The sequence below is a fragment of the Oncorhynchus kisutch genome, linkage group LG15, assembly GCF_002021735.2.
Source record: "Oncorhynchus kisutch isolate 150728-3 linkage group LG15, Okis_V2, whole genome shotgun sequence".
Classification (NCBI taxonomy): domain Eukaryota; kingdom Metazoa; phylum Chordata; class Actinopteri; order Salmoniformes; family Salmonidae; genus Oncorhynchus; species Oncorhynchus kisutch.
Genome location: NC_034188.2, coordinates 38909189 through 38925302, shown reverse-complemented (window position 1 = coordinate 38925302; position 16114 = coordinate 38909189). Strand labels below are relative to the sequence as shown.

The window sequence follows — 16114 nt, the reverse complement described above, 5'->3', positions numbered from 1 at the left end:
ACGGCATATGATTGGTCTAGTTATCTAAGGGATCAAGAAAATTGGATACATGTTTTAAAGGAACGCCCCTCAAGATTAGGGTAAAGTTGAATGGAGAGAAAACAATCTCTGAGTGCATAAAACTGTACAAAGAGCAACACGGTAGCGCTGTTTTATTTGCAATATTGTCAACAAAATTAGGTTGCTGTTACTCCCATCCCTATTGCAGAATGCAGCCTTTTGGCGTTTGGTAGGGAGACCTGATTTGTAACTATGAAAATGCTTTGTCAAACAAATTGTGAGTTTGATTCTAGATGGGTGACAATTCATAGAAAAAAATATTTGGTTAGGGTGTAGGAGCAGATTTATGTCATTTTTGTAATTCGGGAGATTTTATTACCTATTTACTTTATTCAGAGGAACAATTCTCATTCTAAACAATGGGCTAAGCTATAGTGTAACGATCTGGGTGTAGTGAGTGCAAAGTCAGGCGCAGGAAGCAGAGAGTTCAGTAGTGCTATTTAATGCACAAACGGCGAACATCAGCCACCCCACGAAAACAAAGGGCGCACACGAAAACAAATGCCCCAAACACGGGGACTAAAACAGTCCAGCAAAAAACCCACGAACAGGAAAACACGCTAATGTCTAACGTGCACACTAGTCACACAAACAATCCCTCAAAAAGTGCAGGCGGGCCGGCTGGCTAATAAAGCCCAACTAATCAAAAATCAAATCAAATTTCAAATCAAATCAAATGTATTTGTCACATACACATGTTTAGCAGAAGTTAATGCAAGTGTAGCTAAATGCTTGTGCTTCTAGTTCCGACAATGCAGTAATAACCAACGAGTAATCTAACCTAACAATTCCAAAACTACTACCTTATACACAAGAGTAAAGGGATAAAGAATGTGTACATAAAGATATATGAATGAGTGATGGTACAGAACGGCATAGGCAAGATGCAGTAGATGGTATCGAGTACAGTATATACATATGAGAAGAGTAATGTAGGGTATGTAAACAAAGTGGCATAGTTTAAAGTGGCTAGTGATACATGTATTACATAAAGATGCAGTAGATGGTATCGAGTACAGTATATACATAAGAGATGAATGATGTAGGGTATGTAAACATTATATTAAGTAGCATTGTTTAAAGTGGCTAGTGATATATTTTACATCGATTCCCATTTATTAAAGTGGCTGGAGTTGAGTCAGTGTGTTGGAAGCAGCCACCCAATGTTAGTGGTGGCTGTTTAACAGTCTGATGGCCTTGAGATAGAAGCTGTTTTTCAGTCTCTCGGTCCCAGCTTTGATGCACCTGGCCTTCTGGATGATAATGGGGTGAACAGGCAGTAGCTCGGGTGGTTGTTGTCCTTGATGATCTTTATGGCCTTCCTGTGACATCGGGTGGTGTAGGTGTCCTCCGGTGATGTGTTGTGCAGACCTCACTACCCGCTGGAGAGCCTTACGGTTGTGGGCGGAGCAGTTGCCGTACCAGGCGGTGATACAGCCCGACAGGATGCTCTCGATTGTGCATCTGTAGAAGTTTGTGAGTGTTTTTGGTGACAAGCCAAATTTCTTCAGCCTCCTGAGGTTGAAGAGGCGCTGCTGCGACTTCTTCACGATGCTGTCTGTGTGGGTGGACCAATTCAGTTTGTCTGTGATGTGTTCGCCGAGGAACTTAAAACTTACTACCCTCTCCACTACTGTCCCATCGATGTGGATAGGGGGGTGCTCCCTCTGCTGTTTCCTGAAGTCCACAATCATCTCCTTAGTTTTGTTGACGTTGAGTGTGAGGTTATTTTCCTGACACCACACTCCGAGGGCCCTCACCGCCTCCCTGTAGGCCGTCTTGTCGTTGTTGGTAATCAAGCCTACCACTATAGTGTCGTCCGCAAACTTGATGATTGAGTTGGAGGCGTGCGACATTCTACAGATGGCCACGCAGTCGTTGGTGAACAGGGAGTACAGGAGAGGGCTCAGAACGCACCCTTGTGGGGCCCCAGTATTGAGGATCAGCGGGGTGGAGATGTTGTTACCTACCCTCACCACCTGGGGGCGGTTCGCCAGGAAGTCCAGTACCCAGTTGCACAGGGCGGGGTCGAGACCCAGGGTCTTGAGCTTGATGACGAGTTTGGAGCAAGCTTTTTTTGGATAAAAAAACGTTCCCGTTTTAAACAAGATATTTTGTCATGAAAAGATGCTTGACTATGCATATAATAGACAGCTTTGGAAAGAAAACACTCTGACGTTTCCAAAACTGCAAAGATATTATCTGTGAGTGCCACAGAACTGATGCTACAGGCGAAACCAAGATGAAATTTCAAACAGGAAGTGCCCCAGATTTTGAAGGCGTTGTGTTCCAATGTCTCCTTATATGGCTGTGAATGCGCCAGGAATGAGCTTACACTTTCTGTCGTTTCCAAGGTGTCTGCAGCATTGTGACGTATTTGTAGGCATATCATTGGAAGATTGACCATTTTACATTACATCTACCAGGTGCTCGCTTGGTGTCCTCCGTCGCAATTATTGCGGAATCTCCAGCTGCGTGTATTTTTTCCATTTGCTTCCGAGGAGAAACCCAACTGCCACGAATGATTTATCATCGAATAGATATGTGAAAAACACCTTGAGGATTGATTCTAAACAACGTTTGCCATGTTTCTGTCAATATTATGGAGTTAATTTGTAAAAAAGTTTGGCGTTGTAATGACTGAATTTTCTGGGTTTTTTCTTAGCCAAACGTGATGAACAAAACGGAGCGATTTCTCCTACACAAATAACCTTTTTGGGAAAAATGAACATTTGCTATCTAACAGAGTCTCCTCATTGAAAACATCCGAAGATCTTCAAAGGTAAATTATTTTATTTGAATGCTTTTCTTGTTTTTGTGAAAATGTTGCCTGCTGAATGCTAGGCTTAATGCTATGCTAGCTATCAATACTCTTACACAAATGCTTGTGTAGCTATGGTTGAAAAGCATATTTTGACAATCTGAGATGAGGTAATTAGTGTGCTTGTCAGCAAGAACACTACTGTTATACCCCACACTTATTTTAGTATTCAACTTCTGCCAATGTAATTACATACTGTATTTGAAACCTGATAAGCAGTATTTTCTTCCATTCCTATTTTTAAAGAGATAGTTTAGCTAGCTAGCAAAATTGTTTACTAAAACCAAAATAGGTTCAATGTTAGCTACCAAGCCAGCCATCTAACCTCCGGCTAACGTTAGCTAGCTAACAGCAAGCTTTAACTTTGAGTCTTTTGTTTAGATATTTAACGTTAGCTAGCTAAAAAATTAACTAAAGTCCCAATCCATAGAGTAACGTTAGCAAACCAGCCATCAAACTGCAGCTGGCTAACTAACAGCAAGCTTCAACTAGCAATTCAAACCGATTGTCATAGATAGCTAAAGTTAACCAAAATAGATTCAATATTATCTACCAAGCCAGCCATCATACGTTAGCTAGCTAGCTAACAGCAAGTTTGAACTTGGTATTTTGTTTAGACATGTGGTGTTAACATTACATAGCTAGCAAAAAAAATGAGGAAAAAAATCCAATCCATAGAGTAACGTTTGCAAACCAGCCATTGAACTCCAGCTAGCTAGCTAACAGCAATACAAACCGATTATCATAGCCAGCTATAGTTAACCAAAATACGTTCAATGTTAGATTCTTACCCGTATAAATGGATGAAAGCTTCACAGCAGACTGCAACCCATTTTATTAAATAAGACGTCCTGTGTCGTTTCCGTTTAGTATTAACAGCTTGTTTGGCCCGTTGTGACAAGTCACTCTGGTTCACACTGACTGTGTGCAATGCCATAAGAATCATCAGATCTTTCTCCCTCTCTGTCACCAGTGCCATGGTTGCCCTTAGTTTGAAGATGTAATCCAGAGACATGTGCTTTATACAACAGCCTTCTGTGTTCTCTTTTCTACTCCCGATGCATTTGCAATCAAACACCAGAATTCTATTCATCTCCTTATCATACTCTGCTTCCACCAGACATTCTACAGATGTCAGAATTTGGTCAACTTCTTCCTTGACAACAACACTGTTGCTTGCCGCCATTTCTTCTCCATCACTGTCATCAGAAGACTCTACAATGTCTTCTTCAATAAAAATGTTTATACCAAAATCTGGGATTTCCTCATCGTCTGATTCGTTTTAAGAGTCAGAGAGAGTCAGCATGGCATGATCTTCATCCAGAAAGTAGTCCATCACAACTATTTCCCACTGACATTTGTCGATAGCGCCTGATTAATTCAGGGCCGCAATGTTATTGAGAGCAGTAGCAACATATGTGCAGTTCTCCATGGCTAATGTTATATCTTAAAAAAAACTGCAGTAGATAGAATTATCTACGCATTACGAACAGCTCATTTTATAGACATAAGATGCTACACCGCAGACCAATCCAAACTCATCTCTCGGCATGTCCAGCCCACTCATTATCTCAGCCAATCATGGCCAGCGGGAAGGTTGCTGACTTTTTCTGTGGCTAAACCAACTAGGCTCGTAATTTAAGAATTGTATTAGTATTTACAGATGGCATACAAGTTTGATATTATTAAGGCACATGAAACTTCACATTTTCCAGAAGGCATTTCTGGCCAAAAACGCATTTTGATGAAGAAAATATTATTTACATTCAAACGGCTCTCCTGTGAAGTAGTGACTTGCGACATACACCTGGATTTCTGAATCGGGTCACATATTAGAATACTTAACATTTTATCTTCAAAAAAAGTTTCAACATAACAGTGTTCATATTTTGAATGTTCATTTAATGCTCAAAGCATCCTGAATACACCTGACCTGTGGTTATAATTGTTTTATTTTCCACCCTGGTTATAGGCCTAATGTAACAGTCTTCTTCCTCCTCTGACGAGGAGTAGTAGGAAGGATCGGAGGACCAATGTACAGCGTGGTAAGTGTCCACAATTATATATTTAATACAGTCAACAGAACACTGAACAAAATAACAAAAGTACAAACAAACAACCAAAACAGTCCGGTATGGTGAAAACACTAACACAGGATACAGAAAATAATCACCCACAAATCAAGGGTGAAAACAGGCTGCCTAAGTATGGTTCTCAATCAGGGACAACGATTGACAGCTGCCTCTGATTGAGAACCATACCAGCCCAAACACAGAAATACCAACTCATAGAAAAACAAGCATAGACAACCGACCCAACTCACGCCCTGACCATACTAAAACCAAGACATAACAAAAGAACTAAGGTCAGAATGTGACACCTAAGCCATGTCAAAATATGTAGAACTGCAGGAAATTAGATTTTAAAAAGTTAAATTTTCCTGTTTTGGGGTTGTGCCAGGGGCAATTGAATTCACATAGCAAATCTCAATCCAAGCTTTCTTCAAAAGTTGCCAACCCTATGAGAACATGTCTACAACTTCATCAGCAAGCGGTTAAAACTATCGTAAATATGCTACACACTGTTTATCAGTGCCCAAAATCACTAGCTATTTAAATTCCATCTCTGTGTTTGTTAATGAAGTATTTGGTAGGATTGCCTTTAAATGGTTTAACTTGGGTCAAACTTGGGTCAAATAAGTTCATTTTGGCCCATTCCTCCTGACAGAGTTGGTGTAACTGAGTCAGATTTGTAGGCCTCTTTGCTCGCACATGCTTTTTCAGTTCTGCCCACACATTTTCTATAGGATTGAGGTCAGGGCTTTGTGATGGCCATTCCAATATCTTTACTTTGTTGTCCTTAAGCGATTTTGCCACGACTTTGGAAGTAATCTTGGGGTCATTTTCCATTTGGAAGACACATTTGCGACCAAGCTTTAACTTCCTGACTGTCTTGAGTTGCTTCAATATATCCACATAATTTTCCTTCACATGATGCCATCTATTTTGTAAAGTGCACCAGTCCCTCCTGCAGCAAAGCACCCCATCAACATGATGCTGCCACCCCCATGCTTCACGGTTGGGATGGTGTTCTTCGGCTTGCAAGCCTCCCCCTTTTTCATCCAAACATAACGATGGTCATTATGGCCAAACAGTTCTATTTTTGTTTCATCATACCAGAGGACATTTCTGAAAAAGTACAATCTTAGTCCCCATGTGCAGTTGCAAACCGTAGTCCTGCTTTTTTATGGCAGTTTTGGAACAGTGGCTTCTTCCTTGCTGAGTGGCCTTTCAGATTATGTCACTATAGGACTCGTTTTCCTGTGGATATAGATACTTTTGTGCCCGTTTCCTCCAGCATCTTCACAAGATCCTTTGCTGTTGTTCTGGGATTGATTTGCACTTTTCTCAGCAAAGTACCTTCATCTCTAGGAGACAGAACACATCTCCTTCCTGAGCGGTATGATGGCTGCGTGGTCCCATGGTGTTTATACTTGCGTACTATTGTTTGTACAGATGAACGTGGTACCTTCAGGAGTTTGGAAATTGCTCCCAAGGATGAACCAGACTTGTGGAGGTCTACATTTTTTTCTTAGGTCTTGGCTGATTTCTTTAGATTTTACCATGATGTCAAGCAAAGAGGCACTGAGTTGACTCAAATGATGTCAATTAGCCTATCAGAAGCTTCTAAAGCCATGCCATCATTTTCTGGGATTTTCCATGCTTTTTAAAGGCACAGTCAACTTAGCGTATGTAAACTTCTGACCCACTGGTATTGTGATACAGTGAATGATAAGTGAAATAATCTGTCTGTTAACAATTGTTGGAAAAATGACTTGTGTCATGCACAAAGTAGATGTCCTAACCGACTTGACAATACTATAGTTTGTAAACAAGACATTTGTGGAGTGGTTGAAAAATGAGTTTTAATGACTCCAACCTAAGTGTATGTAATCTTCCGAATTCAACTGTATCGTAGTATTTGCCAACACTAGACTAGCTAGCAATTTCTGGTCTGGCTTTTTTACACAATCCTCTTTATCCCAGTTCTTTGCGCACTGTGAATATGACATCAGTATCAACACAAATTCTGGGCACGTTCAATGGTTTTGACTGGATGGTATATAGTTTATATCAGAATAGATTTTTGTTGTACCAGGTTAGGAAAAGTTACGCAGCAGGTTAGGAGAATTAACGTAGATAATTAAATTAAGGTTAGGAAAAGGGTTAGGTTTAGCTAAACTTTTGATGTCAATTTGACAAAAAAAGAGCTTTGGACTATAAGGTTCTACTTTTATTCGGAGATAATAGGCTTTCAAGTTCCGAACCCTCATTGGTTTGAATGGTGTCAGAAATGTGTATCTTGTTTACAGTATTACATAGGTAAAGAACATTGAACAGGGCAAGGCTATGTCAATAACTGAACATAAATTCCAGGGTTGAATTCTAGATATAACCTTTTAGTCGCATACTCTGGAATAGCTGTGTCCTGTCTAGCCATGACCACGTTCGAGGTCGTTGTTATTTCGAGATCGTTGTGCAGATATTGACATAATGCCATACTTCCTGGGATGAATAATTAAGTGCACTAAGGCATCCCATCCAGAAGTGAGAATGTTCTTCAACTGTGAAACCCTTGCAGGGTTACATAATGAAATAAGAGGTTGTCTTATGACTATTTATATGCATTTGTAAACCATTTTTCAACCCTGGCTCACAATTTGGTGAGCACTAAATGACCATCTCACAATTGTAGCTAATGTATTAATGTATTTATTAATGTATTTATTAATGTGTTGAAAATGTTTGACTGATGGTTATTAACCCATTAACTCATTGTCAAGCCCAGCTCTCCTTAGCTACTGTTGCTATCCAGGTCAAATGCACCATTACACTATTTAACATTTTTATTTAAAGGATTATGTAAATGCCCCGTTTTTGCCATAGCTCTCACAAGATTGCATGCAATTTAAATGAAAATGTTACCTTGGCCTGGGCATCAGACTCCAGATCCCTTTGTTGTGTCAATGATGTGGCTGGTATTCAATTGGCTAACACTTAAAATGTGGTTTGTGCAGGCTGAAAAATTGTGCTTTCGGATGCTATCAGAAACTTGAATTGCAATTAGCACATGTTGTTAGTACAGTGTAACTATTCATTCTTATAATTAATTACTAGACTTGTAATAAAGATTTCTTAAAATGAAATGTTGCCCTGTGTTTTATAGTGAATTATGTTACAAAATAGGTCGCAGCAGTACACAAGATGCTCGCGAATGGGTTTTGAATTTTGAAGTGGCAGTTTGGATGTAAGTGCACATAGTCTCAATTCTCATTTTGCCCAAAACAGTGTCACACATGAATGGTCATCATCAGAGACATTTTAAAACTGAGGAGATAAGAATCCCAGTGGGAAATTAATACAGAAACGTATTACGCTTCTCCAAGCAGACTGTCTGCTAACTGTGTTCACTTTGTCATGCTGCATCACATGATTGCTAAGGTAAACGTCACGCAATCCCTTCTAAAAGTCAGGGTATGAATTGAGAAACCTACCTATTTTCCTTGAAAGTACATAATGTCACGATTTCAAAGCTATATGATATTACAGAGACCAAGTTAATTATCTCATATCTCGTAAAATATGTGTAATGTTGTACTTCTTGTTCATGTAATTAATGCATTAGGGGGCGCTATTAAACATTTGGGATGAAAAACGTTCCCGTTTTAAACAAGATATTTTGTCACAAAAAGATGCTCGACTATGCATATAATTGACTGCTTTGGAAAGAAAAAACTCTGACGTTTCCAAAACTGAAAAGATATTGTCTGTGAGTGCCACAGAACTGATGTTACAGGCGAAACCCAGATAAAAGTCCAACCAGGAAGTGCCGCATTTTTTGAAACCGCCTCATGCCAATGACTCCTTATATGGCTGTGAATGAGCTACGAATGAGCTTACGTTTTCCATGTATTCCCCAAGGTGTCTACATCATTGTGACGTCTTTTTAGGCATTTCCATTGAAGAATGGCCGATAGGGACCATATATAGCATGTGGTCACATGGTGTCTCCCGCAGAAAATCTTGCGTAAAATACTGAGGTAGCCATTTTTCCAATCGCTTCTTATGAGAAACCAATTGCCTCGACGGATATATTATTGAATATATATGTTAAAAACACCTTGAGGATGGATCCTAAACAACGTTTGCCGTGTTTCTGTCGATATTATGGATATTATAGTTGCAGCATTTTTCGGTCGATTTCTCAGCCAAGCATGATGAAGAAACGGGAGCTATTTCGCCCATAAAAATAATATTTTTGGAAAAAAGGAACATTTGCCATCTAACTGGGAGTCTCCTGAGTGAAAGCATCTGAAGTTCTTCAAAGGAGAATTATTTAATTTGGTTGCTTTTCTTATTTTCGTGAAAATGTTGCCTGCTGCCAGCAGAGCCTAGCATAGCATTATGCCATGATAAACTTACACAAATGCTTGTCTAGAGTTGGCTGTAACGCATATTTTTTAAATCTGAGATGACAGTGTTGTTAACAAAAGGCTAAGCTTGTGTTTGAATATATTTATTTTATTTCATTTGCGATTTTCATGAATAGGAAAAGTTTCTAGGGGTATTTATGTCCGCTGCGTCATGCAAATTAGTTTGAGGCTATGATTACGCTCCCAGATCCGTGATTGCTCGTCGCAAGAGGTTTTAATGTTGTGTTTTTGAACTAGCTCCCAATTGACTCCCATTCATTCCTTGAAGGAGTGATCTCCTTTTCCCAGAATCGCCCAGAATGCATCGTATGGCCCATTGACGACGCATGGGCAACGTATCTTTTTCACTATCAAACACATTAGCAGCTGGCCACTCGATAAAGGGCTTAGGGGCAAAGTGTTCTTTCAACATAACATTGGCGACATATTGTGTAAAAAAGTCTGAGGCGCTCCTTAATGTGGACAGATCTGTCTTACTGTCTGTAGGCTCTGCCATACGATTGGATAGAACGCAATCAGAACTCCTGTTTCTCTGTGCAAGACAATTCTCCCTAGGTGTTACCATCCTCTGTTAGTGGGCAAGTGAGCATGATCAACATACAATTTTATTAATAGATTTTAGATGTGTGTGAAAATGTATTTATTGGGGCCTCCCGAGTGGCGCAGCGGTCTAAGGCACTGCATCGTAGTGCTAAAGGCGTCACTGCAGACCTGGGTTCGATTCCGGGTTGTATCACAACCGGCTGGGATCGGGAGTCCCATAGGGCGGTGCACAATTGGCCCAGTGTCGTCCAGGTTAGGGGAAGGTTTGGCAGATGGGGTTTTACTTCTCATCACGCTCTAGCGACTTCTTGTGGCGCGCCGCGCGCAGCAGGCTAACCTCAGTCATCATTTGAACAGTGTTTCCTCCGACACATTGGTGCTGCTGGCTTCAGGGTTAAGTGTGCGGATGTTAAGAAGCACGTTTCGGAGGACACATGACTCGACCTTTGCCTCCCAAGCCTGCTGGGGGAGTTCCAGTGATGAGACAAGATCGAAAAAGGGGGTAAAATACCAACAACAACAGAAAAACATTTTGTTTCTTTGCAACACGCTATATATCCATTGTTTAGCTGGAATGGAATGTTCGTATCCTCTATATTTCACTGTGATGACTTAAGATACAGTGGGGAGAACAAGTATTTGATACACTGCTGATTTTGCAGGTTTTCCTACTGACAAAGCATGTAGAGGTCTGTAATTTTTATCATAGGTACACTTCAACTGTGAGAGACGGAATCTAAAACGAAAATCCCAAAAATTACATTGTATGATTTTTAAGTAATTTGCATTTTATTCCATGACATAAATATTTGATCACCTACCAACCAGTAAGAATTCCGGCTCTCACAGACCTGTTAGTGTTTTGGAATGAAACATTACATTTGTGGAAAGGATGTGGATAATATTGAATTGAGATTTGAATTCTTGGACTTCACCTAACATTGTAATAGAGCGAAATTGAAATATCCCTGAAGTCAAAGACTGACCTAGAATTTTAATTGAATTAAATGAAATTTGAATTTAATTTGTGGAATTGACCCCAACCCTGATTTACACTAATATCGATGCAACATAGGCCGTTTTCAACCAGATAAGTATTTTTTTTAAAGTTCAGCTGCCCTTTAAGGAGCGTGCATTAATAGGACATTGCTGCATGTGTGTATGTGCCATATTAGCTCGAGTTCCAGCTCACTGATATTCAGTTAGTAAAAATATGAACTGTAAATTTTACGTTCGACACTGTGTGTTCTCACTCTCCGGGGCGCACAGTCCAATTTATATTAATCCCCTGTAAATGGAGAGTGAGAGACTATATTCTTTTAATATCATGTAATTAACTTTGAGGTGAAATGGAAAATTAATGTCACAAAAATTTGGTGAGGAACATATGGCCTAGATGGGGGGGAGGGGTTTACCTCAGAAGACCAGAGGGCAGTCTGTCGTTCTCATGGAGATGTGTGCCCTCCATTAATAATTAAGAGGGCTGGCTGTCTCTTTCAGCAGTTTCTTCAGCACTAAGGCATTTTCCACTTCTTTATGGACAGACAAGATAAATTATCCCTGATCAAATTAAATTGTCTTTGATTTGTCTAGAAATAATATCTGATAATGGCTGCGATCGTACTGTTCAGGAATACATATATTTTTCTCAGACAGCCATAGACAAATTCCATTTACATCATGTCATTAAACATCAATTTTATTTGAAAATGAAATATAATACAATTAATTTAACACATTTCTTTTACATTTGTACATTAACTTGCATTGAATATTATTGTAAGTGCTTTTTAAGGTTTTCCTAACATTAATAATTCAACACGACGTCTGAATGTATAAACTTGCCTTTGACAGCTGAAAACATGTATTTATCAAAAGAAAATGTGTTATTTCCACCCAACCTTCGGTGAGATAATGATAACAACCATATGATTTCCAAATCAATCAATATAAATTATACATAATATACTAATTTACCTAAAACAATATGGGTGTGTTGGAAATGACAGGGTGTGGTGGAAATGATATCTATGTTTAAAAAAACTTCTGAAAATAATATTTGTTTGCAAACATTTTGAACAACAACTATTGTTAAATATTTAATTAATTTAAGACAAAGTAAGATTCCAAAAGTAGTCGATGGGCAGAGCTCAAGGAAGTAGGCCAGTATTTTTTAGAGATGAGCCCAGGTGGGGTCATAGAAGAGCTCAGTGAGCAAAGTTTAATTGTATAATTTGTGGTATACCCAACACAGGTTTGGAGGGTTACCTGCTTGTGAGAATCACCAAAGTGAACTGCCTGGATTTGACTGGTGTATTTACACAGGTAGTTCTCTCAGGGGCGCAACTTTGGTTTTAGAAGTGGGGGGGAAATTATTAATATAATTTGTTTTATCTAGTCGGATAAACACTCCAAACAGCCTACCCGACCGCTCGGAGGTGTCTGCATGGTCCTAAAGCACATCGGTGTCCCATCCTGTATCACATTGCAATGATAAAACTGTGGGGGGTGGGGGCAAAAATGTCCCCTGTGAAATTTCAGGATATCCCCAGTGAGTTCTCTGAACCTGAAGTCAATATGAAGAATGATCTCCACTTTCTACAGATTCTCTTTTAATTCTCTCAGTTTGGAGTATTGGTGTCAAATGTTGTACACGTGTTTCCCCAATTTATCTTTCAATCCTTTGGAGAAGTCCTCCAGTAGAATATGCAGTGTGCCACACACCTTATCTTTTACTGTCAAATGTACAGTGATCATGTTTCCTTCTTTGTTTTTTCTTCTCTCTCTTCAGCTTTGCTTTTCCACTCAAACCCCCATGTCTGCTCACCAGCATCAAAGTCAGATGTTTTAAACTCTTTGGCTTGGCAAAGGGAGCACTCTGTGCACATGCACTCTTTCTTCAGGTTCTCATAGCACAAAGACTCAATAAGGTTCTCGTTGTTGCTGCAGCTGATCACTTTGTGATACTGTAGTTTGTAGGCCATGAACTGGAGGTTGGCGTGGGTTTTGCAGAGGTACGTGTTCCTTTCCTGGACCGTTGGATTGACAACCCAAAAAGGACGTATATTGCAGAAGTCATAATAGGACATTATAATCTGAACATTCCCTCTTAAAATTCTGATAAACTTTCTGAATTGTGCCATTCAAGAAGCGCTTCTGCTTTTTTTCTTTCTTGTTCCTCATTATTATGTCCTTTATCCCAGTTGTTGCTCTACTGTTGACGTCACGTTCATAGAGTCTAGTGATGTTTTCTTCTGTAGCTGTGCTAATTATGTTACACTGCTTTTTCCTGGAGTATTGAAGACGTGTTGGCCTGTTCCCAATTGCTCTCATTGCTTTTGCTGAAAATCCCAATTCTCTGTTTGCGGCTTTGACCAGGCCAAACTTTCTCAGGATGTTGCCTCTGAGCATTTTTTAAGCCACTTGTTTGTCCTTGGCACTGTGCATTTTTTGATACTTTTGCTTTAACTCTGCAATGATGGCATTTTTTTAAAGTAATAAAATCCTTCTCAGATTCTTCGGAGATCCCTTCATTTGCTGTTGTCTTTGTCCTTGGGGAGTCTTGCCTCCATTTTCTTCATCAGTTGATCATACCTTTTTTTTGTATTTCTCAATTTTCCGTTGAGCTTTATCAAGTTTGACGTTTGTCATGCAGAGATCTCAATGTTTTTGAGCAACCTCTTCCAACCTTTTTCCTTCTAGCAAGTATTTGACTTAAACTGTGGTGGAAATGTTCTGACATTTCCACCACAGTTAAGTTTGTGATGGAAATGACTGTGATGGAAAAGACGCTTCTAATGTTTTTTAGAGAAAAATGTCAGACTGCTTAGCATGCTTTGGATAGTATTACAGCTAGCATATAGTTGACACTAAATACATCAAATATTTTTAAAAAATGTTTTGAAGTTCTAACACAAATTAAAGAAATTATAGTCATTTGGAAATGACTGACAATAAAAATGTTTTCTACACAAGCAATATTTACCTAGATTTTTCTTCAACTTCTGGACATCACTTCTGGAACAACTGTCTGCTGCAGCCATATGCTTCAGTATCACAATATGTTTCCATGGTAACTAAATTAACATTCTCTTTATTATTGAGGAATTTGCCCTCAGTGGTAGAAATGACACCACTACCAAAGGACAGATATATATTTGTGTAAATAGCAATATAAAGGGCATATTCACAATAAATATTGATAAAGATGTTATTTAATTCACTCTTTCTCTAGAACATAATATAATGTAATAATTAATGTTTTCTCATAGAAAAACGTAGTAGAAGCTCAAAAGCATGGGTTAGAGACAAGGGCAAAACAAACAAACAAAAACAAAGCTTATAATGAACTCTGCACAAAATATGTCTCATCCTGGATATGATAAATGTACCAGAAAGTCATTTAGCAATTAACATTCTGGCATCCTCAATGAATATACTCTTAATCTAATGACAAAAACGCGTAATTACTGAAGTTGTTGATCATTTCAAATGCTTAAACTTTGCAATTAACTCTTTCAGAGAATGCTTCGGTAGTATGTGGGCTCACTGAGCTGGCATTTTGTTTGATTCCATTCAAACAGAAGGCCAAGTCTAAACAATGTGTTGTGGGTTTCACCCTTGTGGGTTTTGGAGGGGAAAAGTTCTGCAGGTTGGTAAGATATTTGAGATGCTGCTGTACAAAACAAAATGTATGTCTGTTTTTGATGGTCTTGACAGAAGCAAGGTATAGAAAACACCAATACATATGCTAAAGACTGTTGGTAAAGTGAAGACACAACACACAGAATGATAACAAGAGAAAGCCACTTTTTATTTAGAAAGAATCCCAACAATAAACAAGTTGGCACACATTCCATATAGAAAATGTCAGTGAGAATAGTCTGGATATGCAATGATGAGGGTGATAAGATAACTTACTGTTGTACTGTTCATTACAAAAAAAAAGCAACAGTGATACCAATAGTACATTGTGTGCCTCCCTTTACATATGTGAGAGGACGTGATCGCATGTTAGGTCAAGTTATTCAAATACAAAAGTAACAATGGTCTTTCTGGAACCTTCCGTGTGTGCCTAAATCAGAGGTGCATGTCTGTAAAAGCTGTTTCAAAGCTCCTACCTAATAAAGCTACTGGGGGATGTGCTCTATCCAAAAATGTAACATGTTTGCTTTGAAACATATCCTACTATGAATAATTGATATTGAAAATCCGTCACCGCCAAATGACCCTCATGTATAAGTACTGCATGTAATTGACAAAAAAAATATAAATATAAATATAAATTGAGGAGGGTTTGTAATGTTTTAGTGGATATTACTCATACTTGTCATAAAATATCCATACATTTCTACTTTCCTATTTCCCATCTCAAGTATTTAGTCTCACAACTTCCACACTAAAATGGAAATGCACATTGGCAAAAAGAAATTAGATGCATTTGAGGTAACAACATGCAACTGATGCTAATTTACACTCAGGTTAATGCAAAGTATGTAGAGTTAACTTAAAAACAAAAAGAAAAAAAAGTTGCTGAAATATGACTCTTAGCCATAAAACTGTACACCAAGAAACAAAACGTACAAAATCTGTTGACTACTTTCACTTGATGACAGTGACTGATTATATTAAGACTACTATATTCATACCTACTGGCACTACATTTTGGCACCCTTATTATTTGGCATTTTTAAACGACCATTTTGACCATGTTTACGTATGTTTATTTTCCTCTCATAGCAAAATGTATGCAATAACACAGTAGTGGAGTGTCATGGAGTGTAAACTGCTTTTTTCCCTTAAAAAGTGGGCCGCGATCCTGATCCTTGACAGAAAGAAATACAAACAGCAAAATACTTTAAAGCAAACAAATAACATACAAAAACAGATGTGCCATCCACTCGAACAAGTAAAAACATAGGAAAAGGATTGATTTCAAATGTCAAGCATTGCTAAGTATTTTATATCAACACCAAATGTTAAAGAATAAGATATATAGGAAAGTTTAGAATAGTAATAAATTACATGATTTAAACATTCCAAACCCCATAAACAACATATTTGGCTTTAAAAATATCGAACTACAAGCTGTTAAGCATTTTTTTTCCAATATACTCACACATTAATAGGTTTATATTCAACAATTTTTGTGAAAATACATACAAATATTTTTTCATATAGTTTTTCTTAAATTTTCA

The 16114-nt window shown here is 38.5% G+C and overlaps 1 protein-coding gene across 4 annotated transcripts in view; it reads right to left on the bottom strand.

Annotated features, from left to right (window-relative positions):
• Positions 1-14706: 14706 nt before the first annotated feature.
• The window catches only part of LOC109905282 (glutamate receptor 2), a 65810-nt gene continuing 64402 nt past the window's right edge, over positions 14707-16114 (bottom strand). For all 4 annotated transcript variants that reach the window (XM_031790233.1, XM_031790231.1, XM_031790235.1 and 1 more), the window contains exon 16: positions 14707-16114. This exon is cut by the window's right edge and continues 629 nt beyond it. The gene's annotated coding sequence lies outside the window, so the exon portion shown is untranslated.